This window comes from Passer domesticus, chromosome 1, assembly GCF_036417665.1.
Source record: "Passer domesticus isolate bPasDom1 chromosome 1, bPasDom1.hap1, whole genome shotgun sequence".
NCBI lineage: Eukaryota > Metazoa > Chordata > Aves > Passeriformes > Passeridae > Passer > Passer domesticus.
This window is the reverse complement of record NC_087474.1, coordinates 21,181,272-21,208,569: the sequence shown is the minus strand read 5'-3', so window position 1 is coordinate 21,208,569 and position 27,298 is coordinate 21,181,272. Positions and strand designations below refer to the sequence as shown.

At 37.3% G+C, this 27,298-nt stretch overlaps 1 protein-coding gene and 1 long non-coding RNA gene across 3 annotated transcripts in view; one reads left to right on the top strand and one right to left on the bottom strand.

Annotated features, from left to right (window-relative positions):
- ZNF804B (zinc finger protein 804B) overlaps positions 1-27,298 on the bottom strand; it is a 225,169-nt gene that overhangs the window by 74,649 nt on the left and 123,222 nt on the right. The gene's annotated exons all lie outside the window — the stretch shown is intronic.
- LOC135294320 (uncharacterized) lies at positions 12,368-20,421 on the top strand. Its single transcript, XR_010356441.1, has 2 exons — positions 12,368-12,415; positions 20,121-20,421. It is a non-coding gene; the product is annotated as an uncharacterized LOC135294320 (long non-coding RNA).

Here is a 27,298-nt window from a genome sequence, read left to right as displayed (position 1 = left end):
ATATAGTACAGAAGAGAAAGGTGACAGGAAATAACAAAAGGTTCAGCAATGGCCTGTCAAATGCCAATCACTTCAGCAATTTTGGACTGTGCTTCAAAAGAGGCTCAGAAGCTAAATGCATCAAGAGCATATTTTTGACTAACATAATGTTGCCTTTTTGTTTTGTTGACAGGAAAAGTTATTGGCAGCTCTTTGGCATAAAAAGCTTTACTCCTTATGTCTCTCTGAAGGTTCACTTGCAGCAGCTCCTCCTCCTCTGTGGTTCACAGCCATCCAAGGTAAAAGTGGTGACTAGGATTTATTCCCAGAGGAGAGAAATGCAGCACACTATTTTATACCAAGGTAAACTTCAAATTAAACTGCATTATAAAGCTCATAGCTTTGTAGATGGTAATAGAAATGTTTAGCCAAAACAGCCATGAGTGGGAAGGAAGCTGGTCATTATGGTTGTACTGAAAAGATTCATGTGGCTGGAGAGAGGGTGTTAGGGAAATCTCAGGGTGCACATGGGCTGGGAGTGGTGGGGATCAGCCGCCATGAGGGTTTTTCTGAAGGAGCAAAGCAGGGCCCCACATCTTGGGCCCATCACCAGACAACAGCAGGGCAGTGGGGGCAGCCCCAGCACCAGGCATTGGGCATGAGCTGGGCATGGGCTGAGCTGGGATGTGGGCTCACAGACAGAGCTGTGGAGGAGCCCAGAGCTGCTGCAGGGTGTCTCTGGCAGGAACTGATGTGTCTGGGAGTGAAATGAGCCCCAGCAGAAGATGGGCAGGAATATCAGGCCTATTGATGCCTTCTAGACTGGGACAGGATGGACCAGTTGGAAACTTGATCTTGTTAGATATTTTCAGGGAAAGTTTTAGTACAACAGGTAACCAAGTGAGAAACAGGTAACCAAGTAAGGTAACCAAGATAAGAAAATTTGGAACTTTATCATTCCTATATTATAGGTAAAAAACCACATGTGCATGTAATATGAAATATATATCCAAATGGCACAGTTGAACTATTCTGAGGATACAAAAGCTGGAAACAGGATGAAAAACAAAAGTTGCTATGCTACACAAAACAGTTTAGCAGAAGAAAAAAGCCAGAATTTAATAATAATCATAAATTACATTTGTCATCAGTTTGGATATTATAGCATAAAAATGGAACAGGAAAAAATTTTCAAATTTCCAGCTGACCTAGTCAAGTACAATGAGTAGCCCACCTGGACCCAAAGCCAGGCTCTACTTGCCTCAAGGCACCTCACTGGAATGGCAGAATTAAGGTTTACCATTTCAGTTGCCACAAGGAAGAAAATGAGAGTCATTATGACTTCTTTCTGTTTTATATCCTTAAGGGAAGGTAAGAACTGAAGGGCAGTGCCAGAAGACTTCAACATGTGTGGACTAATAAAGGCCTAATGCCTAATAAAATTTTTGTGGGGAAAAAAGAAGTTAGATATTGATGCTAAAATACATACTTTAGAATAAAAAAATGAGGGAAAAATTAACTAGCAGCAGTGGCAGAACAAAATTCAAATTTTTGAAGTTATAAACTCCATTCCAAACACAATGATGTCCAATAACTAAAATTTAAAGTGAGGAAATTCAAAACATACCTTTATTTAAGAGGCACTTGAAAAGATGAAGTTCAAGCTGTTAATTTGTGCAGGAGTACATTCAATTGCCAATTGTAAGACAAAAGAAAATGTTTATGTGCATTTTTCAGAAAGAAGTATATTGACCTTAAGAAAAGATTAACAGACTGCTAGATCAGTCATTCAGTTCTAGTACCAATGAAACTGTAAGTCATAAGACGATATATGGCATTTAAGGACCAAATCACAACAAAATAAAATTTTCATATCTTGAAGTTTTTGTCTATTTTTTTAAAGGAAACATTAGAACCTTTTCAGAATGTTATACATTTTCTACTCTTTGCCCAAAGGTTTTGAGTGGCCTAATTTAAAATTGATGTTATAGAAACCAATACCAGAACACAGTTTTTCTACATGTTTGCTTTCTGAGAAGGTTAAGTTGTTCTCAAATTGCTTTGGCATCAGTGTTAGCAGAAATAAACTTTCAGACACTATCTGAAAAATAAAAAATTAGTAACATTGTTGAAGATATTGTGCCTGACATGAGAAGGTTCATTAGTATATTAAATTACCATGGAACTTTGTCATATATTAGATGTTTTATAAAGAAGGAATAAGACATGTAAGAGAACAGAAAATAATAATTTATCTTGTCCACATCTGTTTTTCAAAGACAAGGGCAGCTATGCTTGAAATGTTTTTTTCTATCGCAATGACAAAAACTGTCAATATCGCTCATTGCATCTCTTTCAGCAAGCTTATTCCAAATGGTTACTCATTTTAGAACACTTTTCCCTTGCATTTTATTTTGTGGTAATTTAAGCTTATCATCTTAGATACAAACATAAACAAATAAATTTATCCCTTTTCTCTCCACTGGAGAAGGAAAATGTTGTCACAGTATTAAAGAAATATATTTGTCTTCTAACGAAAAAAAAAAGGGAATAAAACCAAAGTGTTGACCCTATGTAGACTCCCACAACTCTTATTCTTACATGTGTCCTACCATATTGTTGCAAATGGTCCTACAATTTATCATAGACTGAAAACAACTTGCTTGATTTTGATTTAAATATTCAGCTGAAGAGCTTGATAACAGCATTGACCAAAGTAACAAAGGAAAATATTTCCTCAGCTGTGGGCTCCAGTGTAATTTTGTCACATCTTAGTACAATACCCTGAGCTCTGTCATATCACTAGCAGTAGTGTGGCAGCAGGACCAGGGCAGCGATTGTCCCCCTGTACTGGGCACTGGTGAGGCTGCACCTCGAGTCACGTTCGGTTTTGGGCTCCTCTCTACAAGACAGACAATGAGGGGCTGAAGCGTGTCCAAAGAGCAATGAAGATGGGCAGCATCAGTCTGGTGAGGAGCTGCTGATGGAGCTGGGGCTGTTCAGCCTGGAGGAGTCTCTGGACAGACCTTATTGCTCTCTACAGCTACCTGAGAGGAGCCAGGTGGGGATCAGTCCAGCTAACAAGGGACAAGCAAACAGGAAATGGCCTCAGGTTGCACCAGGAAAGGCTTAGATTGGATATGAGGAGAAATCTCTTCACTGAAGGGGTTGTCAAGAACTGCTGCAGTCTTCCCTGGGAAGTGGCTGAGCCGCCATCCCTGGAGATGTTTAAAAGTTGTGTAGATGCAGCACTGAGGGACAAGGTTTAGTGGTGGATATGGAAGTGTAAGGTTAATGGTTGGACTAGATGATCTCTAAGGACTTTTTCCAACCTAAATGATTCTGTGATTCTCTCATTTAATATTTGAATACTACCATGAGATTTCCTCTTTCAAGAAACATTTAAGAAATCTTAATTTATTGTTTCAGAGATGCTATATTGAGTTACTGAGGCATATATTTTTACTAGCTATGGTCTATGGTCCTGTGTATCATCCTCTGCATGTAATTTTGTTACTGAACTTAAAATAAAAAGCTGAAATCATTTAACATTGCTTATTATTTTACTAAGAAATTTAAATTGTTATGATTGTTTAAAAGTAAATATTTCTCTATAAAAATAGAATCACTATAGGATCTTGACATCAACTGGAAAAATAATTATTAATATTTCAATTTGCAGTAGATAATTTCCATAATTTTGATTTACATTCATTTTAGGAATACTATAATTCTAGAGTACAATAAAAGATTTTCATTATTATAAAGAGATGATTTTTCATACTAGAATCCTAAAAAAGTGAAAGAACATCTAAAAGGCAGTCTTAAAACTCATGCTTTTATCTTGATTTATTATCTTGACATGAGCTGAGCACAAAAATGGATGGTATGATATGAGCAGGGTGAGGGTTTGATCTGACCAGGGCAGGCTGTAGTTCTACTTTTCTTCCTTTCTGAATCTTCTCTAAGACTAAATTATCCTTTATTTTGTTAAAAGTAGCCCCATCCCTCTGATTTTAGATGTCTGACAATTTCTACTTCTTGTCCTGCCTTGTGCTATTGTGGTGCTGCTGGTGTCTCTTACCATTTGAATTTCAGGAGATAGACTAGATTGCTTACAACAGTGTAACATACGTCAGTTTTGTATTTAATATAAGATGTAAACCTCAGATTTTCTTTTGTCTTGACCCTATTTAACAATATCTATCTATCTGTCTATCTATCTATCTATCTATCTATCTATCTATCTATCTATGCTTCCGTGATTCTGCTGCCCACAGAACATCTTTACTAAACTAATATACTTCTATACCTGTTCCAGTAATTTGCATATTAAGGTTCACATCTTTGGTTTTGTCTAAAATAAACTATTGAAAAATAACAGAAAAACTGCCATTCTAAAGCTTTAGTCTTTCATGCATAAATTAATTGTCTTTTGATCATAATCAGCTCTTTCTGTTTAATTTTTGTTTCTTATATTAGAGCAGAGAATAAACAATGCTCTCACCAGAAAATCTGAGATAAATATAATCAGAGTAATAGCAAGATTATGAGTTTTGACGTCTCAGGTGTATTCCTGACCATATAAATATATGTAACAATTTATATTAAACGATTTATATTAAACCAATTCTAAGATCCTACGTCAAATTTTTCTGGGACTTTGACATTTCACTTGTTATTTCCAATTTGGAATGGATTTTCTTCTTTTGTTACTTTTAGCAGGCTTATTTTAACCCAAGCAGTTTTGAAATACTGATAAAATATGCAATTGCAGCTTCCTTCTGCTTAAGCTGATAAGTTTTAGCAAGCAATTTGGGATAAAGTTTCTTTCTTGTTTTTCATTAGTAATGACTCATCAATTGGTCAAACATTACTATTTTAATTCATTAAAATTCACAGGAATTTCACACTTGATTAAGTAAATCTTCATAGGTGTAACAGCAGAATGAAAATACCTCAAAGTCATTAATTACCTGTTTAAAGGAATATAAATAATTTGTTGTAACGAAAAAAGAATGAGAACATATTCTCCCCAAGAATAACTGAACCACCGCCACTTCACAGGACAATGAAGCCAAAAAAGGTTTTGGTGTAGTAAGTTGCTGATGGAGGTGGGCTCATTGTCCCTAGGCCATCTCCAGGAGATCACCTTGGCACTTTAATGGTGACTTTGCAATGTACCCCCTTCATGAAGTGCTTGCAGAGCCCCGCACTCCCCCAGACTTGCAGAACTAAAGTCTTGTTTAAATTTCTCTCTTGGGCTCATAGCAAACTGCAGAGAAGTTTGAGAATGAACAATACTAGATTTTTTGTTGTAATATTAGGGGAAAGGAAAAGTAGACAGAGATTTTCATGCAGGAGAAGGATTTAACTTCTTCACAGTCTTTCAGAGACATGTGGCTCTTCATCTTCTTATAAACTTTGAGTTACACAGGCTGCATTTATTAGCATATAAGACTCCTCTATGCATATCTTTAAAATGACCCTCATTTTACTTCAAGACATTCAATTGTTCCTTGTTTTCCCTATTAGTATGCCCTAGTGAACACTAGCATTCATCACGAGAAATGTCAGACATAACCGAGAATTTCTTCAAAAGCCATTTTTTATTACATACATACAAAGAGAAAAGAAACAAGAAAGAAATTGATATTTTATATACCTTCAGTTTTCTTCAATGTGTCCTTGATTTATGGTACAGTTGTCCTTGATTCCTTTGTTTGAGTTATAAATGAATATCTGCTATGTAAAGAGTGCACAATATTATGTACATGTAGATAGTTACATATGCTGCTTAAAAGAGAATTATAAAACAATGACAAAATGCACTGTCCTTTCACTCCGAAAATCTCACTGTATAATCAAAACTGATTTACTTCATGTATGCAGTGTGCATTTTGTTAATTAGCTTCCTTCTGGCACCTCTGAAGCAAAAATCAATTTTTCACAGAATCATTTTCCCTCCTTGTAATAAGTAACACTTAATATTTGCTGGTGCTGTGATAAAATGTATTTCGAGGTATTTTTATGGAGTACTAAATTAAATGTTTCAATTAGAGCTTCAGCGGGCTGTTCATCAATGATTTGAATGAATCTCTGTAGGCAAACCTTAAAAAAAATCCCCAGGCCTATATTTTCATGCACTCTATAAAGATGTGTCAGGCTCGCAATTAAAATAATTCATTTTTCTAAATGAGCTGAGAGAGATCACATCTCTTTTGCTCAATTACTCCTATTTCTACCACTTTTTCTTCTATGTTATTTTACTCATGTGACTGTGAAGCAAAAAAATAATGTGAAAGTTTGGAGAGCGAGACTGGAACTTAGATCTGTGAGCTCCAACTTTGGAATATGAAACAGAAAGGATAATTTTGATTGTTTTGTTGAGTTTTCCCAACAGGCAAAGCCCTTCAACATCTATCAGCTGAACATCTCTTTAGACTTTCTCGATTAGCATCCTCAGGGTCCTGCCATAAGATACTTATCCTAAGACTGTTGCTTCTTACCCTGTCTCTTTTCTTTGGTCTTTAGGCTTGTCATCACCCCCTTGAAACTGTTTTAATCTGCTGTCATTAGGAATCTTCCACATCTGTCAAATTAGAGCTTTGAACACTGCAAGTCCCATGAGAGAGTGTTTCTTAATCTTTGTTTAGCAGTGTAGACTGGGAATATTTCTGACATCTTTTTTTAGTTCCTTTATTCTCTAGGTTTTTTCTTCCTGGTGGCTAAGGATTGTGATAAAACAGATGGTTCCTGCGAAAGTCCTAATCAATGTGATAGGAACACAGACACAATTTTTTTTTTTTATTACACAAGGTATGCAACATACTCATAATAAAACTGAAAGTAGGACAAAACATTTTCACTTCTCCCAGTCATGCCTTTCATGATTCAATCTCATAAGTCTTCAGAAACACAAAGCAGAAACTTTTTTTTCAAGCAACTTTTCCTTTATAAAATTTGTTCCCAAATGAGAAACATTAACAATGCAAGAAGCAGAAGACAAAAAGGGGCAGAATTTTTGTGTAAAATATTACGTAATTTTAGTGATTTTATATTAGTACTTGGGCAAAATAGAGCCCTTATATGTAAGATTAATGTCTGAGATGATTCAGTACAACAAGTTCAGATCTCTTAGACAGCTATGAGCATCAAATTCATCATTCATTGGTAGTATGTGCATTTAAAGGATGCAAATATTTATAATTTATCAATAATTTTGTGGGGTATCTTTTGTAGGATCAGATTTGGGTGGAGTTTTTTAATCTGTTTTACATTAATTGTGCTTTAGACAAGCACTCAGACCCACACCGTTAATGGATTCCACAGGATCCTGGCATATATTTATGCTTAATTAGGTGCTTTATCACTGTTCTAAAAAGTAAGAATGGAAGAACAAAACAAAGGAAGCAAAAGGGAGAAAGAAAAATATTACTGTATATTTCCTCTCCCCTTAAAAGAGCACTTTCTAAAGCTAGTATGAAAAAATCAAAAGTATACACAAGTATACACATGGATAATCATGAGGTCAATAAAAATTCAGCAACTTTTAGAAGATACTCAAGAGACACTGTACAATAAGACATTTTTATGAATGTAGTTATATAGAACTTAATCAGTAGCTTCCATAATGATCTGAGAAAATTCTTATCTGAACTGATTCTAAAGGAAAACAGTCATAAGGACAAAATCTCCTAATAAACACAAAATGCAAGCTAAAGACAAACAAAACACCCAGAATAAACACCACCGTATTCTTTAGACAAATAACATTCTACCATGTAATATTTTTTTGACATTGACTAATGTTTTCTTTTTGCATGGGTAACTCATAGGCACTCTCTAAGAAATTATTCAGTTCAGAGAGACTCAAGCAGCAAATAAACTTCAGTTGAGTGCACTTAGCTCTCAAGAACTGCACTAGAAATAAAAACAAACATTATTTAAATATCTAATCAGATAGATATCTAGTATATGTGTGCTGCACTGTTAAATTGGCTACATCATACATATAATATATATCCTGTTTACCTTGTATGCAAATGTTAATGCGTTATTTTAGTGCACTCATTTAATCTACAGAGTAGAAAATACACAGAAGAAACAATTTTCCACTTTGATGAAATATTGGGTTCAATTCAATTTTTTTTTGTGGTCTAGGCAATTATACCAACACTGAGAATGTCTTAGTCGTTCTCTCTCAACCTTAGCATTTAATTTTGAAAAATAATTACATTTATATTATTTCAGTATCTATGCTGATAAAAGAGCTGTTGTATTTTACAATAAAACACCATTTTCATTGGATAGTTTCTAAAAAAAATTCTGCTAGCAATATGGTTGAAATCAAATTAATTATGAGTGTAACTAAAAGGGTGTCACAAGGTTAGAAACACCAGTAAACCATATGTCACAGCAAACATCACATTAAACATGTTTTCAGGATTTAATTCTGAAGATTTATATGTCACTTGACTTATCTCCTCCATTTCAATGTCTGCATAGATCTCCCAAGACATAAGCATTATAAAACCTGACTATTGCTGCTAAAAACAATAGAGGATTTTGTTTTGCTAATAGCACAATTGGTTTCCCAAACAGGAAATTAGAAACAGCACCCTTAGGAGTATTTTTGAACTACAGTGAAATGAAATAAAACTCTCTTCATTGCTATTGACAGAACCTAATAAAATGTTTCACACTAAATTGCCTTTGATGCATCTTTACATAAAATTAATTATGCAAATAGTAGAGTATCTTATCTCTATGGATAATTACAACAGAAATCATACTTATGCTGGTTTTTTTTTTCTTGTCACAGGTGAGTCTATCTGAAAGTGGTGTGAAACAAAATTCTCTGATTTTACCTACATTGTAATTGCCTGGTGTAGCACAGAGGGGCTGAAGCCAGGAGACCCCAGTTTAGTGCTCTGCTCTGGGCAGGATCAGCTGGGGCAGGATACTCAGGGCACTGTTCAGTCAGGTTTTTAGTATGCCCAGGGATGGACATCACTGTGCCAGTACTCAGTTACCCACACAAAACAAAAATATTCTCCTAATGTTCAGACAGAATCTCCTGTGTTTAAGTTTGCGCCCATTGCCTTTTGTTCTGTCACTGAGCACAAGCTGAGAAGACCCTGGCTTCATCATCTTTGCTCTCTCTCTTCAGGTATTTATATACATTGACCAGATTTCCTCTGAGCCTTTTCTTCTCCAGGCTGGCCAGTTCCAGCCCTCTCAGCCTATCCTCTTGAGAAAGATGCTCCAGTCCCTTCAACATTTTTGTGTCCCTTTGTTGGACACTCTTATATGTCCACATCTCTTTTGTACTGAGGAATCCAGAACTGGAGGCTGGACTTCCAGTGTGGCTTCACCAGTGCTGAGGTAAAGGAGAACAGTGAGGACCTCATCATTTTGCATGACCTCTCTCCTGAGGACCCATGCCCACTCACAGAAAGCCTCTATTTTCCTGCCTTCCTTTTCCTGCCAGTGTACCTGGATCGTGTCTGCAACAACTCTTGCCAAGATTCAGCTCCAGGTGGGCTTTGCCTCTCCTACCTCCATTCCTGCATGCTCAGACAGTGTCTCTGTCTTCCTTCTGACTGCTCTGATCCTATTGCCACCTTTGTATGATTCCTTTTTTTTGTTTCAGTTTAGTCAGGAGTTCCTTATTGAAACCTGCAGACTCTTTGCACCAATGATAGACTTTCTTCTTGATTGTTCTTGAGTTCAGATGGTCTCTTCCTGTCCCTGAGCACCAAAGCAATTCCCAAGCATGTGACACAAAGGTGTAGGAGGTGTTGCAAACACATGATCTCAAAAAGAACACAACTCCCCACTGCACTGAGAGATCAGGTCATCCAGGGCAGAAATTGTCTGCCCTTTGTTACCACAAAGACCATCCCTTATCTCTCCTTCCAGAATTCTTCAACTCAAACACAAATGGTTTCAATATGCTGCCATTCCAGACACTGTTCACACATTTTCGTGTGTCTATGCACTCATTTTAAATGACAGCAAAGAAGAAATAGGAACAAACAAGATATGTATCTTATGAAATGCATGTCTCACTGTTGTGGAAGTTTTGCCTTCTGCATTCCCCCACCTGCTGTCTTTGTTTATTGCCATCCCTTACTGTGTTATGTGCAATTTAGACTGCATGCTCCTTGAGGTTAGGATCTGTCAGATTTTATTTGTCTGTACAATGCTATACACACCTATGGCACCATAGAAATAATTAATAATAACAATTTATGACAGAGTACTTTGTTACCAATCATCACATATTGTGTTCACTCTGGTAAGACACAAAAAGCTTTTCTAATGGAAGTGGAATAACATGCACTATTTCTTGATAGTTCACTTCTTAATATATCATCTGTATAAGCATGAAGTCCTGAAGAAGGACTCATTCTTCCTAAGCTTATCTGTATTTCCAACTTTTATACTTTAAAATGAGATTGTATTCAAAATATTCTTTTTGCTTCATGTCCTGAGACTGACAAACCTATTCTAGTAATGCAAAGATTCTACTGTTATCATTGTGGCACATAGCAGGGATTTTCCACACAAAATTCTTTGCATAGCAGGACAGGAGAAATGCAGTAATTATTTGATATATGCTGACATAACCAAAACACAGGAGTCTCTTCTCTTCTCTAGATTAAATTAATTTGCTACAAAAAATTAACCAAGTGTCTGGTGTACTTCAGCAAAAGAAAAAAATCACCTCAGAGGAATTTATAGTTTATTATCTTTTTCCAATATGAACAGAAGATACTGAGTTACTCTTCCAGGTAGGAAAACTTATATCTACACATTAAAATTTTGGTTTACCTGAAGTCACTACTCTGGAAAACAGCTATATCGCACAATGTATCTGAATCTCCTTTTGCAGTCAATAATTATGTTTGTCCACTAGTCTAGAAAAAGAACTGTGTTTAGAATTTGTAATAACACATATATTAAAGAAACTACTATGCAAAGGAAGATCTGGTTTACCAATTCTTAGGGAGGAGTTTGTGGAATGGAAATTTCCAGAACACAAACAAAGCTGAGATGTTTCTTTCAGAAACACTGTGCAACTATTTAAACAGGAAAAACGGATCTAAAGAGCTCCACATTTTTCTAGGTGTGCAATTAGCTGTTTAGAAGAAGACTGTGTTTTCCCAGAGAACCTGATCAAAAAATCAAATTGCTAAGAATGGCCTGCAAGTACACCTGGAGTTTATTTCCTGTGGACCTACATATTGTGCTTTCAGGCTAAAAAAAAGAAAAGAAGTAGTATTTTCAGAATCACTACACCTGCTATTCTGCATGTATACATCTTATAATTATTTTTCATCCCTCCAGAATTAAAAATATAAAATGTATCACAGGTTTATAACACTGCAGAGGAAACTCTCTTTGAGAAAAACAGGTGAAGTATAAACTGTAAACATTTTTAGAAAAAAAAAAAGTGCTTTATTTGTGGTTTTATTATTTGTTTTTACACATTTCCTATGTATGGAATTCTATAGTTCAGTTTGTACTGATATGTTTTAAGCCCTAGATTCACTGTTTACTGATAGTTTACTCTTGATAGCACAGGGTGTTGTTTCCTTGGTTGGACCTCTCAGGACAATGTCTTCATATATTTCAGCACTCTTTATAATCTTTTGTAACATAAATAAAAATGAATTATACTGACCTTTATGAAGTACTTTGACTTCTGCCAAGGCATGAAGGTTGCTGTCTGCAGAAGTCCCATGTACTGCTTGTACACCACTAACAGAGATTTATTTTAGGTCCTTTACACAGACTGAATTTCACACCAAATTAATTTTATTAACTCATTACACTAATTTTATCTTATTTAAATGATATTTAATGTCTCTCCTTTCTGTGGCATAGATTATAACTACTTAAGTCACACAAACTGCCCTCTATTATGTTTTGGTTTGGGCATGAACATATTTGCATTTCAGCTACCTCTTGCTAACTGCTAAACATATGTAATATAACACATGTCAATCTTTGAGAAAACCCCATGAAAAATATGAAAGGAAACAGTCTTATTTATTCCTTGTTAAGTTGATCATTATGCATGTCTGTAGCTTGAAGTGAGGAAGGGAAATAGCAGGAGACCTTTGTGCAAGCTGCAGTCTTGACAGACAACCTTTGTAGGCACACAGTTTGTAACTGGGAGTGGGGCTGCAGTGGAACCTCAACCCCAGTGGGCACAGCTGTGAGCAGCAGGGGAGCAGCAGTGACAGCAATGAGCCTGGAGTGCCCAGGGGCACTGACCAACCCCAAAGGGAGCAGAGGGCACACAGGTGCAATGCATGGACATGAGGGGATAAAAGGCTGGACTAGAGAACAAGAAGGGCAGATGCCTGTAGCCTTCTGAAATGTGTTGTTTTGTGTCGGCTGTTGTTTGAAACCTTCTGATGAGGTGTGATGTTACTCTGTATGGGTGAATGCTTAAAGCCTTCTGGAATTTTATGGGGCTACTCTATCATGGCTGTCTCAGCTGCAACATGTGCTGTGACAAACCTTAGGAGAAGCAGCTATCCTGTTATGCAGGACAAAGAACTCCCTTCCTCTACCCTTTCTTTCCCTCTTCTCCCTGCTCAAAAGTCTACTCCTGCTCCCACTTTGCTCCCTGTGTGGCCTTTCAGGAACCACAATTTCTTGCCATTGCAATTTTTCAAATTATGATTTACAGCCTTGATTATCAAAATTTGGTATGCTATTTTCAAACTGATTTTTATATTAGAAGTATTTTAAAAGATGGTTTGTCTTCCTAACTAAATGTAGCAACGTGTGACATCTTTCAAATAGGGATTGCATTATTTATTGGGGACACAAGCTGGTGTTTCCTTGATGTTTTGCAAAGGCAAAACAGCTCAGAAGTGAGGGGTAATGTACAGGTATCTTTAAGACCTGAGCACAAATTGCATGAATACTGAAGATAGACAACATGCAAGCACTGTAAGAATGTCTGCTTATAAATTGAAATTTATTTATGACTCAGTTCAGAAAGAATAGGAAATCTGAGTGTCCTCAGAAGAAAAATCTGGACCAAAATAACATATACAATATAAATTTCAGATTTGACCCAGGCCAGCAAGATCTTTTTGCTGAAGGAGGTAGAAACTTAAAAACATCTATGACATTTACATCTCTTTCCTAACTGTAATCTTTGCTGCTATTTGGAGAGAGCCACCTCAGGGCAAAAACCAGAAAGGTGTTCAATCATACACACAAACACTCATAAATAAGAGAGGATGGGAACTGGATACTTTACTCAAATTGGAGCAAAGTAAGATAACTACAAAAAGACTACCTGTGTTTGACTTTCAGTGTAGTAGGAACATTCTCTGTCACTGAAACTGGCTAACTTGAATCCACTCATACCCATATTAATAAATACTTTTTTTCCAAGACAGAAACAATGTGATCTTTTCCTTTTAGTAACTCTCAAAATGTGCTCAGGAACTGTAGAGGAAAATGCAAGCTGGCCTGGGCCCAAGTGTGTTCCAGGAATAACTAAAATTTAATAGCAGAGATAATTGTGATCCAGTGCCTATGGCTGTTTCCTGACACTACCTTCTGTATGTGTACAAACAGTCAAAATGTCTGGTTTGTGTTTCTCAGAGCTTCTGTGCAAATCAGCATAAGGTCTCTTAGATTTAGCAGTGCACATGGATCAAGTGACTGGCTGCTGGCCTTCCAAAAAAAATTACATACATTTCCAAGAATATTATAATAAACAAATAGGCTGCTAAATAGATAACATAAGTTTAATAATAATAGGTCTGTTTCTTATTTTCTAGATATAGTATTTAGAAATAGTCCTTAGACCTGACAATCTGCATGTCAGAAGCTGAAAAGCACTTTTTCAAAATAATCTGACATTCATATACAGACTGGCATGAAGGAAATTATGTGTTTCCTTTACAGTAAATGATTAACTGGAAAACTCTTATATGTGTTTGGTCTTTAAGTTTGGTCACATGAACTAGGATTTGATATCAAAACCATAATTTGGTGCTGCTTTGCACATGTTGTGTCATACTTAGAAAATGGCTGGTGGTCAAAACAAATGAGAGGAGACATGAAAAATGAATATAGGTGCTTGGCAGAAAAAGTTTCTCATTTAAAAACTTAGGAAGACATTATTTGCTTACTGTAACCATAGCTATTATCTTCTTCTAAATAGAATATTTGCATGCAGTGGTAGAATTTATTTGCTTTTTTTGAAACCATGTTTCAGATCTTCAGCAGAAGGTAAGTTTAATCTTTTTCAAACACTGCTATCAAAATGCTTCAGAGCTCTCTGTCTGAAAGGAAAGGAGAGCTTAATTGAATTTTTTTGTGAGGGCAGAAGAAGATCCTCATTGAGCTACAGGTGGGGGGTTTTATTGGCATTTGTGTACTTAGACCAAAATCAGTGCTAATTGCATGTTTTCCAGTAATATGAAGCCTGAACTTAATATCTTTGTTCCCTGAGCCTGTTAAAGAGTCAAAGATTCACAAAGACCTTATTTTCAAAATTCAGTACTTGGATGCAGTGTAATTAATAGCCCTAAATGAAACACACTGCTCCCTCTTTACACCCTCAGCAGAGCATCTGTGGAAAAGGGAAACATTTACACAAACCAATGAGAGGTACACAGTAGAAAGCCCAGCCTCAGACAGAGTGCAATTGTTTCCACCATTTTTGAGTTTTGCATTTGCAATGTAGAATAAGTGAGGCCTGTCCTGGAATAATGGAGACAAAGGCAGCAGAGTGAGAGAGTGATCAAAGGAAAATGAGACATCTGGGGTGAAAGCCATTCTCTAAATCAGACTAAGCAAGGACCTGATCCTATGACTCCTCTTCAAGTAGAGGTGCTAATCAAGTTAATGGGATAAAAATCTGCTCGTTTAGGTTTGTTTTCAAAAGAAATTACTTTGGTACCTAACTCAAGTTAGAGGACAGAACAGCGATCTTAGATGGAGGAGATTTTACCCCATAAATATCACTCAGGTACAATCTTACCACCCTAAAGAGGCTACATGGGTCACATGTGGTATGGCTCTATTCATTTCACTGGAATTTCAATAATTTTTAATCTTCCCTGGACTTTTCCCTTAAAAAACAGGAAATATTAGAAAAAAAATTGGATTCTATCAATAAGAGAGCAATGGAATGAATTGATTGAAAATAATGCAGGCTGTTGATTTCTAGGGAAAGAACTGTCGTATTTCTATATTTAATTTAGCTCTCCAAAGCTAAGGGGAACGTATGAAAAGGGCAAATTCAACTACACAAGCTGATATTTATTACATGTAGTAGTGTTCTGAAATTGATGTTTTTTAAACAAACTGCAGTACACCAAAAATAGTTAAATAGTTGATGAATTATGAAACAAAAAGATGGTTGCCACTGAGGAATATCTTGAGCTTAGGTAGTCTACTGACAAACATTGCAGGAGTGGTTTGTACAGGTGGTGGCTCTCACGCTGTGAGCCCAATTCTCATGAGGCTGTTTTCTGCAGAAGCCTTTTCCCCTTAAGCTTCCACCACCTTTCATGAGAGGAAAACCTGCCACAATGGCCTTGCTCTACAATTTCTTGTCTGGTCACCTTGTCCCTGCTGTCCTGCCCTCACCTTGGCCATGCTCTGGTGGGAATGGCAGACTGACTTGTGACCTGCCAGTGTCACTAAAGCGTAGAACCTGACCCCTCCTCACAGTTTACCAAAGGGTATTTCTACCTCCTGAAAGGTTTCTGTACATCTTTGAGGTAGAGGAGCAGCCTGAACTGGGTAAATATTGTCTCCTTTTGCAGCAGTTGGTAGTCTGGACAGAACCAACGCTTAGCCTGACAGCTTAGGAAATCACTTGTTGTGTCTGGGAAGGGTGGCAGGGGAAAAGACTGAGAAGCAAATGCACTCTTAAATAAATCATAAAGACATATTTATTTATGCAGCTGGCAAGTGTCCAAATCCACCTGGGCTCTGAATGAGTTATGCTCTCCAAAGCTTTTGCACAGACCTATAGATTAGTCATGCTCTAAATGAATTGCCCATTCAGCACTGCAAGCTCTACCTGGCTACTTTCTAGTTATAAAATATGTGTGTGGTGGCACGAATGGACAGAGTCAGACACTGAGTTGTTCAGTCCGTGGCAAGGAAGCCTTTGGCACTATCTCAGGGCCAGCAAAGGTTAACTGTGATGTGTTTCTGATTCCTGTGACTGTTTCTGCACTGGACCAGCAAGCACAGAGCCATGTTCAAAAGGCTGCTGTACCTTGAGATGGTGATCACAGGTTCAGCAGGCCTGCCTTAACACTTTTCTACCTTAGTGTCCTTGCATCTTCATAAATGGTAATTTATCATGCCATGAACTAACTTTGGCATGGTTTCTCCCAACAATTCTTCCATATATCTGGGCAGAAACATTTTGTACTTGTACTTAAAGAAACTGAGCAATCTGGTGCTTATTCACATATGTGTTTACTTTCCTATCCACTCAGAGTGGGGTCACAAAATACATCTGTCTCAAGAGTTATATTACAATCCACCCTCTGATATCACAACATTTACTATTCTTCCCTTGGATCATACAGTCTAGTCAGCCTCAGATGGGGAAAAAAAATAACTTTGGGAGAAAAATATTAGACAGAGTTTCTGTAGTGGAAGAGAAAGATGAAAGAAAAGTTTATGGTGGTAAAAATACTGAGAAATACCCTGGGAAGGAGGAAGTCTTGAGTGCCTGAAAAGTCAAAAATTTGTTCTGAGAAAGAGGGAGAGAAAGATATTTGGGAAAAAAAATGGAATGCAAGAAGAGCCAATTATGGGATACTCACTAAGAAATAAAAAAAAGGGGAGATTAGAACTGAAAGAAACACATTTAGGGATGAATTTGTATGGAAAGTGGGATTAGAACAAGGCTCCCCAACAGCATGAATAAAAAACTAGATAAAATAGCATATCGAGTGTTACACCATTCTGGGCCTGATATTGTGCATGAAATGAAGGATTGTTCTGGAAGAGAGACACAGACCTACAGTTAAAAGATTGCTTGGCTCTATCCACACCACTGCCAAAGAGCAGTCTATAGATGAGATAAGGCACAGTGCTCCTTCACCTGCATCCCCACAGCTGCTTCACAGGCTGCCTTTAACAGCCTCTGAGGCTGTGATGTGGTGGGGTCTGGGAATGTGTGTGCACAAGGGATACCAACCACACTGGGACATTGCCCATCAGGGCCAGACTACTGTGCTGCCTGAGGTACAACTGGAGAACCAAATCTCAGAGCAGGTCTCAAGGGACAGCAGAAGCAAATTCACCATGACTCTAGGGTCAGGATGTTTGAATGTTAGCTTCAACTAACTAGCAGTTTCCGCTGCACTTCTTCTGAGCATTGATTAAAATAATAATGAGGGTAGGATGAACTGTGAGAAAACAGACTGTGTGAAAAGCAAATATGACTTGAGAAGAGTGCATCAAAGCAAAAAGCTTCACTGATAACCAATCACTCAGACAGCAATACTGTCTCCATAAAGTGTGAGCTGAATAAGAAATTCTAAATGTAAAGTTAATTCTGGCTTCATGTCATATCACAAACATGCCTGTTGTCAGTAGTCATAAGTAGTGATAAGGAGAGCTTAAATGGCTCTAGCATTTTAATGTCTCACTCTTGTATTTACCCGAAGAGTGAAGTTTTATGCCAGTTACTAATCACTTCCTAGCCAGAAGCAGCAGACTCCTTATTCCCTGAAGTCTGTTCTCAGTTAATTGCACTCATGAGTATGGCAAATTTAGAATTATTATTCTTCAACAAATCCTTCCAACTCCCTGACCAGGAAGCTGGTATGACAGCCAGGCAATAAAAGCTACATCACCTCATACTGGTCTAATATTTTAATGTTGTTTTCTTTAACTATCGGTAACTGACATCTGTCCACTCAAAAGGGGGGATCAATAAACATACATATGTATAAATAAAGTAAGAAGTAGTCCTCTATAAAAGCAGAATGAAAATTGGTGCTACAATCTATTTAGCACTTCAGTTTATAGGGTAGGCTTTATGAATCCACACTGACAGCACATTCCAGGAGAAGCGGTGCCTAAGCAGGGCAGCTAATGGCAATAACTGATTAACTTCATTTCTTTTGAAGGAAATACATTAGCTCTACACTTTGGAACTGGCTATTTCCATGAGCCATTGTCATGGATTGTTCTTAACAGCCAGCCTGAAAAAAATTAGTCATCAGTTTCAAAGTGTGCCTTTGGGGCCAGATTCACAGTTGGAAGAGCTCTGCTGATTTTTTGTAGGCTTATACAGCTTTGCTCTGATGTTTACATGAAGTCTCATTCTGATTTAAATGATCTGAAGGAAACAGTGGCTTTCATTTAGCCATTTTCTTTAGTGCTTTCAGTATTTTTCTGTCAGAGGTTAGATAGCTTTGCTGCTTGACTGAGTTGTAAGGACTAGTTTTGCTTAAATTCTTTATTTTTTTTCTTTTTTCTTTTTTCTTTTTTTGTGTTTTTTTTCGTGGTTTTTTTTGGTGAAGATAAGTGACAGTGTCTTTTACATCTAAGGCAGAAAAAACAGGTTTTAGGAGACCAATTCTAACTCTTAGCTAGGGTCTCCCAAGTGACATTCCTCCTGAATATACTGACAGACCTCACAGCACTGCTCTGTACTCCTGTACTTCTGCATTACCACAGCTCAGATCCACCTGCTTGCTGCTTAACAGTGGGAAAGACTCACTTACTGTGGGGCTTGAACAATAACACTGAAGTAGATGAAAAGATTTCACTGATGTTGGCAGACTTTGGCTCAGGACCTGCTCCCACTGCACACTGTGATAAAAGGGGTGAAGGTGGCTTTGCTGGGCTTTATCTGGAGGAAGGATGCTTTTCCTGAAGGGTGTCACGAACAGCAGCTCTCAGTGTCAGTAGCAGATGTGAGCTTGGAGACTTGCCTAGAAGTGATCAACTGTTAAAAGGTTCAGTCGAGTTGTAAATAATTCAATTCTAACCCCTTTTCACAAAGTCAGGAAGACAGGAGTTAGTGGAAAACTCTGTATCACAGAAGACTTCCATTTCAAAGGCTCCTGTTCAGAAATGAACAATATTAAGCCAAATAATGTAACCCCAAAAGTAGACTGCAGTGATGTAAAAGAAAAAAATGGTCTGAAAAATGGAAGTAGCCATGGTTACATACACATACACACCCCATCACAACACAATGGTCTTGTCATTCACTGCCCTGAAAAGCTGTTATATCCTCACATAATGCAAGTCTTGGAACAAAAAACAAGAAGAGGCAGAACACTGAGGCCCAGTGCCACTTGAAATCTCAAGAGTTTCAATTCTCCGCAGGAGGAGGTTGACTGTTCTGCAGGTACACCCTCAATTTTAGAAACACATCTTGGGAAACACAATGAGTTAATTGCTTACTTAAGCAACAATTTTGCAAGATATCATAGGTGAGCAAACTGAGGAAGAAACCCCAGGACTGCCTTTTTCATATCAGGTAACTCCACTAATGAGCAGTGCTAAACATTTCTATTTGGACTGTATAATGTCTAAAAGCTTTGACACATGTCTGGTATTGCTGGCTTTTTGTAGCTTTATGTAATTAATCAGGGCATCTACAGAATATTTCAGAAATGCATGTTGCAACAGCTCTCAGGGCCTGTAAAGTTGCTGAGTACTTTCTAAAATAATTTTTCCTAGACTTTCAGTGAGCACAGATGGGCATACTGCTGCCTTCCAAAGCACGAAATTTGCCAACAAAAGTTGGGCCAGATCCTCCATAGACTGCATGGGTGGTTGGGAAATCCCAGACGGGCATGCTGCTGACCCAAGGGTAGCCAGTGCAGCCTTTCTGTCCATATTTCATCCCTGAGGGCCATGGCACAGCTGCAGTCTGGCCATCAGGAAACCAAGCTTTTACCAGACACATCCTCTTCTCAGCTGGGCCCTGCTGATGGCTCCCAGCCACAGGAATGCAGCTGTACAGATTTGGGACTGTGCCTGGCTCAGGGCTTGGAGCATCTGTATATCTGCTTTTGCTGTATAGGGATTCTTTAACCTTTCCTGTATTTCAGTTAACATTGGTGAAAACACAGATAAAAGAAATTTCCTTCTCTCCCCAGGTGTTCTCAGTCAAATTACATGAAATATTGGATGTACTTTTCTCATGAAGCACAAACTGCTGATGGCATGGCTGAATCAAAAAGAATATTTTAGTGGCATCCTGAAGTAAATGTTCAAAATCCTGTGACCTACAGAGCTGTGAGGTTTTGCTCATATGAAAAAGGCGGAATGCACTGTTTTCCATGGACTGAATTGCAGTCACTACCAGGAATCTTTTATTTAATTCAGCAGAGCTCAGATCACTCAAGAGTCTTAACTGAGAAAGGAAATAATTGGCAAAACCCCCAAGTTTTGCTGTCCTAGGCTGACAATAGCGCTGCATAATGCGGTCTGTATGCAGAACAGTAAAAATCACAAGTTTAGCTCTTGATGTAATTCTCTGGAGTACAATGTGGCATCAGGGGTCCCAATTACACTCAGAGAGAGCAGTTTTCTGAATGGAATTAGAGAGGAAGCTGTAGAACAAGGCTAAAGGTATTTAGATTCTGCAGTTCAAGAAAAATTACATCTATCATATAGGACTCCTGGGAAAAGAGTAATTGATCAGAAAACGTGTTTTTCTAAAGCTTACTCTCCCCATGACTTTGTTTATTTTTAAAACATAATCCACTCTTCAAGAACATCCAGAAAGAGCCAACATCCTCACCAGCTAATCAGGATTTTTAATTCTGTGTTTACTGCAGGACTGGCAATTGCTTGGATTTAGGTAATTAGTTGATTTATGTGCCTAAAGACATTAGGACAAAATCAGAAGTGGTGCAAACACAGATTCAGGGGAACCAATGTTTTAGATTTTTTAAAAATATAAATTTACAAGAGGAATGCAATAGAAGGAACATAGAAAGGAAATTTAAAAAGAAACCCTTCTGGGGAACTCTAAAATAATGTAAATTAAAGTAATGCTGCCTTCCCATCATCTACTCAAATCTAAACAATCACATGGACGGTTTTTTGACTGTAGCTACTTAGAACTTACTTGAAGTAGTAATAAATAAATAATCTCTGAATCTGGGCCCATTTTGGATGAGACTTCAGACAACTAAATGTTCTGTCAAAGTCTGAACTAATTGCTGTAACACATTTCCCAATCAGTGCAGGAGAATTATCATCTCTGGATGACGATTTATCACAACAGTGTGAAAAACGTATTTTAGAAACATTTTCTGGAGGTGTCTGCTTCTTCTAAGTCATGGCTAGCTGCCTCCCCATAGTATCAGTCACCACAGGGTCCAATCCATAAATGGAGTTTCCTTTAGATGAAAAAATTTTGCAAATAAAAATATGGGGTTTTTTTCTAAATCAGATAGAAAGGTCAAAGTATCATCAGTTTTCACAGTGTGGGAGCTACAAGAAATAGATAATCAGAAGTATTGAGCTGTTTGTTTTGATAATGGTCTAATTGTCACACTTTGCTAATGTTAAAATATCTCAGAAAGTTAAAAGCATTTAAATTGCACCAGAAAAATAAAAATTAATATAAATTATAATGGAGATGAACAATGTGGTCTGTCAATGTGAAAGCATCTCTAAATATGTGATATAACATTCCTAATATAGCAAATAGAATAAAACTATATTAAGTTGAAGAGTCATAGCAATTTTTTTCTCTAATACACATTCTGAAGCACAAAGAGCATTAGTTTCAACACTTGTTTGAAAATTTTATCAAAGTAAGAAATAAAAAAATGCAAAACCTCTGTTTTCAAGCTCAAAGTTCCTCATTTCCATGTAAAAGTTTTGGTTATAGCTCATAGAAGGCTCTTTGCTGTGTGGATGGCAGCTGCCTGCACTGGATGATGCTGCCTCAGAAAAACTCAATTTTTGGTGCATGTTTCAGCTCTAACTACTTCCACAAGCAGTGGCAATATTTCTGCCTCTGCCATCCCTGTAAGCAGCTAATCACACCCTGTTATGAAGTATTATTATTTTGAGAAGTGAATGGGACAAGACTTCCAGTGGTCTAAGTGTTTCCAGCTCTAGAGGCTGTTAAGTGCCAGCCAACAGGTTCTTCCTTTACAGCTGCCCTGTAGCAGCAGTGACAGGGATCTGTGCAAAATCTTGACTTGCTAATGACACCACAATGCCAAGCACAAATGAATTCTTTGCTTCCTTGGACATTGTACAAACATATATTATCTGGACTTTTGACCAATCCATGGAGTTTTAATTCTAATTTTAATGCTTACTATTAATAACATATATTTGTGTAATAAACATTATTGCAACAATAAAATTGAGATGTCCAAAGCTAACTATTTTTTAAACTACTTTTAAGCCTTGATGTGATTGTATTTTATGCTTTCTGTTATTATTAAAGGTCTACAGCTAGAATTTCCAGCCAAAGGTTCCCTATACGACCTTATTTTTAACCAAAATTTTGTAGTAATTAACCAAGAATGTGAATTAGTAATTTTGATTTTGGTCCCAATCTGTATTTTATTCTGCTCACCCCATGTTTTTTGTATAATATAACTGTTTCTGTCAATGACAGCAAAAATGGGACAGGTCGGGAAGGAATTGTATAATTCAAATATAACTCAATTTCACCAGTTAAAAGTGAGGCTAAAGTATAAAAGAATCCTAGAGAAAATCTATTTCAAAAATATTGATGAATTCACTCTGATTTTATGAGTTGCCCAAAAATTTAAGGGCAACAGCTGTCAGTACTCAATTTTTCAAGATAAAGGAGAGTAAAATGTTAATTTTTTTAGCAATAATGACAAGGTTGTTACCAGCATATGAGGGATTGGCAGTCTGGAAAACATTTCAGCTGTACTTGCAGACCTTGGGATGTTATCCTGGCTGTGGGACACTGTTTAACTGGCATTCTCCATGCAATTCTGAAAAACTGTAAGAACGTAGCCTCCAAATTTCAGCTAATATCTCCTGAATTATTCCCTCATGGAGACCACACATGGTCTCTGACTTCACAGGAGAGCTTTTTTAATTTTCCAGTGAAAATTAATAATGTAGAAAAAAAGGAGAGATGAAGGCATCAGCTGCCACTTTGAACTGACATCAGAACAACTGAGCTGGGAGACAGGGCTGTGAGCGTCACCCACTGTCCTTGCAGACACACTGGTGGGCTCCATGTGTGCCCAGTCTGGATGCTTCCCAAACAGAGCCCTGCAGGTGTCCACCATGGAGCTGAGTACCTGGAAAGGCAGGGCACCCAGCCCAGAATGGAAAACAGTTTTCAAACATCTCTGGTGAAAAACAGGTGGTTGCTGGAAGAAGCCACTTGGTGAGAGAAATTTCATGAAAGAAATTTCATGAAAGAAATTTCAGTGTTCCACATAAAATAAAGGTGAGACAATCTGAAATAACTCACTGAAACACCTTTGACAAACCTGACATATTGCCTTTGATGAGAACATCTTTCCCAAGCTACCAGGACATAAAGCTATGTGTGCTGACAGGGATGAAGAGTATTTAATAATTGTGCTAGTAAAAAAAAAGTAATAGCTTTCAGCTTCCACCTGCATGTCCTGTTTTATCCATTTTTATACAGTGAAAGGATAGAACAACAGTGGAGCTAGAGCCATCTAACTCAGCTATCTAAATGCCAAGTCCTCATCCCATGAATAAGAAATGGCTGTTAAGTACTTTTCTGAGTAGGGACAAAGTCCACATTTCCAGGTGCCATAATAATTCTCTCTTTAGCCTTATATCTTTTTCATTAAATGTATTATTTTGAAATTAAATTTCTACTGTAGATCTGGGGAATGTCTTAAATGACCCTGAGCATGTCCTTTTCTTGCAGCTACATTGGATGGTCTTATAGGAGATATTACCTTTCCCCACCAAGCTTTTCTTCCATTATTATTCTTAGAACACTTCATCTGCAAAAGCAGTAGCACTAGTTTCAATTATTTCAGACAGCATGAAACAGCTTTCATGGGACTTAGAAAGCCTTTACACAGAATAGCCTACAGTGTGGCCATTATGATGTTCTTTTGGGACATGGGGGAGTCGGTTGAATCCTATTTAGTAGAGGAGACAATTGAATCTGCGTTTTCTGCAACCTGGGTGAGTACTTTAATCATGACTTATTGGATAAAAGGTTAGGGGAGGATCACCATTGGCTCCTCCAGTTACATTTTATGAGAAATGAATAATAGCTCCCTATGCAGTAGAGTTTCAGTTTTGTGAGTCCCACTGGCACTAAAGTTGTAAGTACTGGAGGACAGCTTAAGCCCACCTTTGTTCCTAGCAGTTCCTGCTTCTGGCTAGCTTAAGTAGCTCAGCACAGTTTGCAAATCCCATTATTTGGCAGTTATGTCTCCTAAAGCACTGTACTGAAATCAGGCACTAAACTCAGGGCAGCAATCTAAAAATTTAGTCACTGAACAACTAACTAGGAAGCCTGAGTTGAAATTCTCCAAAAATGTTAAATTATGCATAATTTTCTGATAAGGTGGTAGCTTCAATATCCTACTTCAGTAGTATAACTGATGTTCTGAAATAAAATATGTAACACATGTCTTTGGGATCTAATGCTACTCTGCATTCTGTACATTTTTCTGAGTACTGCTAGTGGATGTGATTCAGACAATTGAAAACATAGATTTTCCATTTCCATTACAACAAAAGACAACGCTTTTGTTCTCAATTCTCTTTAGCTATCAATTTTCAGGTAAATCAAAATCCTCTTCTTGACACAGATTTTTACTTCAGAGATTCTGTGATAGTAACTTAGAATACAATTTAATTTAATTAACCTGATCTTCCTAACTTAAACAATTGGAGATGGATTTATGGGTCACGGGTACATAATGTATCATCACATATTGCATAACTTGTAACCAAGTAAATAAGCACAAAAATGCAAAACCAATAATACCAGACATATGCATGCTTTTTCCTACCTCACCATATATTTTCACATGCTATAGCCATGCGAATAGGCAGACATTGCATCCAATGTCACAATTAAACATACTGTATGCTCCAGTAATAGGACCAAATGCTTACAATGGTCCAGTTATCAATAAATGATTTAAAATATTTTGCTCCCAGTTTTGCTCAGAATTGTAGAGAAAACTCTGCAGATGCCTGGGTGTAATCATGGAATTCAGCCTTCTGTTCCTTAAAAGGTAGCAAAGACACATTTGCAAAGCTGCTCTTGCTCAGTGTTTCAAATACAATTGAATACATTGAGACATACGTTTTTTAAAAATCCCATGCTTTCATCCAGCCCTAAAATGTATTTGACATGCACTGAAATGTCAGTAGCATTATATGAGATGACTTGATATCACAAGCCATGGTGCCATAATAGTAAACAACCTTGGGAATAGGAACTGGAGCAGCATACATATCTGAAAATGCAGAATGTCCTTTAGCTGCTCACAGCTAGTTATTTTCTTTGCTGTCATAAAGATATGCAGCCTAGATACAACCTCAGCTTTTGAATTTACTGATTCTTTTATCTCTCCTACACTTTTCTATATCAAATTTCTTTATAAATTTAAGTTGCATGTAGCTATATTTGTTCCACTGGGAGTAGAGACAAAGGAGGTTGTAGTTAGACCATTGGGGTGAAGGTAGACTCAAGTGCTCAGCTCCACTCTGTCACAGAACTCTTTGATGAGTGTGGGAAACTCACTCAGGAGCTTTCTGTTCACAGCTTATTTGCAAGTGAGGCTACTGTGAGGTTTGTGAGGTGTTTAGCTAGTACACTAAAAGGGCATTCTTAATATCATAAATCAAATTTTATTTCTAAAGTGAGTCAGGATTTAATTTAGTTAACAATTTCATTGATGGATTATATGGTCCAGAGCTGTCTATACTGGAAGCTAAGAAAGTGTTTTGTAATAGCCTCACTGGAGACACTGCACTGCCACTTTACATCTGTTTCCAATCCTATTGTCAATTACTCATTGTCACACTGAAACAGCTCAACTAGCAATGGTAAATTAGTGTACATCTTGTCTCATAATGTCATAGCCACACTGTGAGAATGAAAAATATGCATTGCATTTAAATGTTTTTATTCTATGCATGTGCAGTCTTTTGATGAAAAGTATCTGAATATAATCAGCAAGGTATGACTCTTGAAAAGACTATTTTTTAACATTGAAAAAACAGTGTTGTTTTTCTGTCAAATCTGCAGGAATACTCTGAATTTCATGCTGTATTTTCCCTGAAACTCTCTTAAAATGTTACCTCATTCACATCTGTGGTTAGCAGACTTCAGATTCCAAAGCAAAATATTTGTTTTACACAGAATTCTATGAAAACTGTAACTGTCACTTGCAAGAAATTGAGATTTCAAAACTATATCCTTTAAAAAAAAAGGAAAATCAATGACAAAAACCTCTTGCAAAACTTGAATTAAGGTCTCTGTATATATTTTTGTATGTGCTTATATATGTATACGTACCCAACCGTAACAGTAATTATAAATATATATATATGTCTTCAAATGTCATTTTGAGAAGAATTCTTCTGTCCCAACTGTCACATGTAAAAGTTTTATACTGAAATATAATTTAGGCTTTCTAAAGAATAGAAGGGCGCAGTCATTCCCAAAGGATGATCCCTTTCTGCTGAGGAAAAGTACCCTAAAAAACAACTGTTTAAATCATTCTCTGATGTGCCTATTTTCTGCAAGAACTACAGACTGCTATACATAACTTTAAGTCAACTTTCTTTAGACAAGCAAAATAATCAAAAATAATCTTATTCTTTGACTTTCTCTAATTTCACCTCAGGGTCCAAATTTCAGAGCCTTATGTGCTTAAAAGTAGGGTTCTAGGCAGCATCAAAGTGGTTGAGGTTGGAACAGGGGTGCCCAGTGGTGACCAAGCTGGGCTTCCCCCAGGTGTCACACTCCATAGGAACATTTCTTCCTGATAGATCAGGGGCTTTGGAGGGCAAAACATTCCAGCAGAAAATTTCTGATCAGTTCTAGTCTTCAACAGCACTGATTCTTTTTTTTTTCATTAATTGCAACACATTCTAGATGGTGTAGATGTTTTGACTTAAAGGTGCCCTAAAGACAATAAAGCAGCAGACCACAGTCCTGACATCTTCTCTTGCACCACAGTTAATCGAATTTCAGTATAAGTGAGAACCTGTTTGACCAACGTTTGCAACAAAAGTGATTCCCCAGCTTAAGATGCCTGTATGTAAACTGTTCATTGTTTTTCTAGCTGTGTTCAGACAGGTAAGG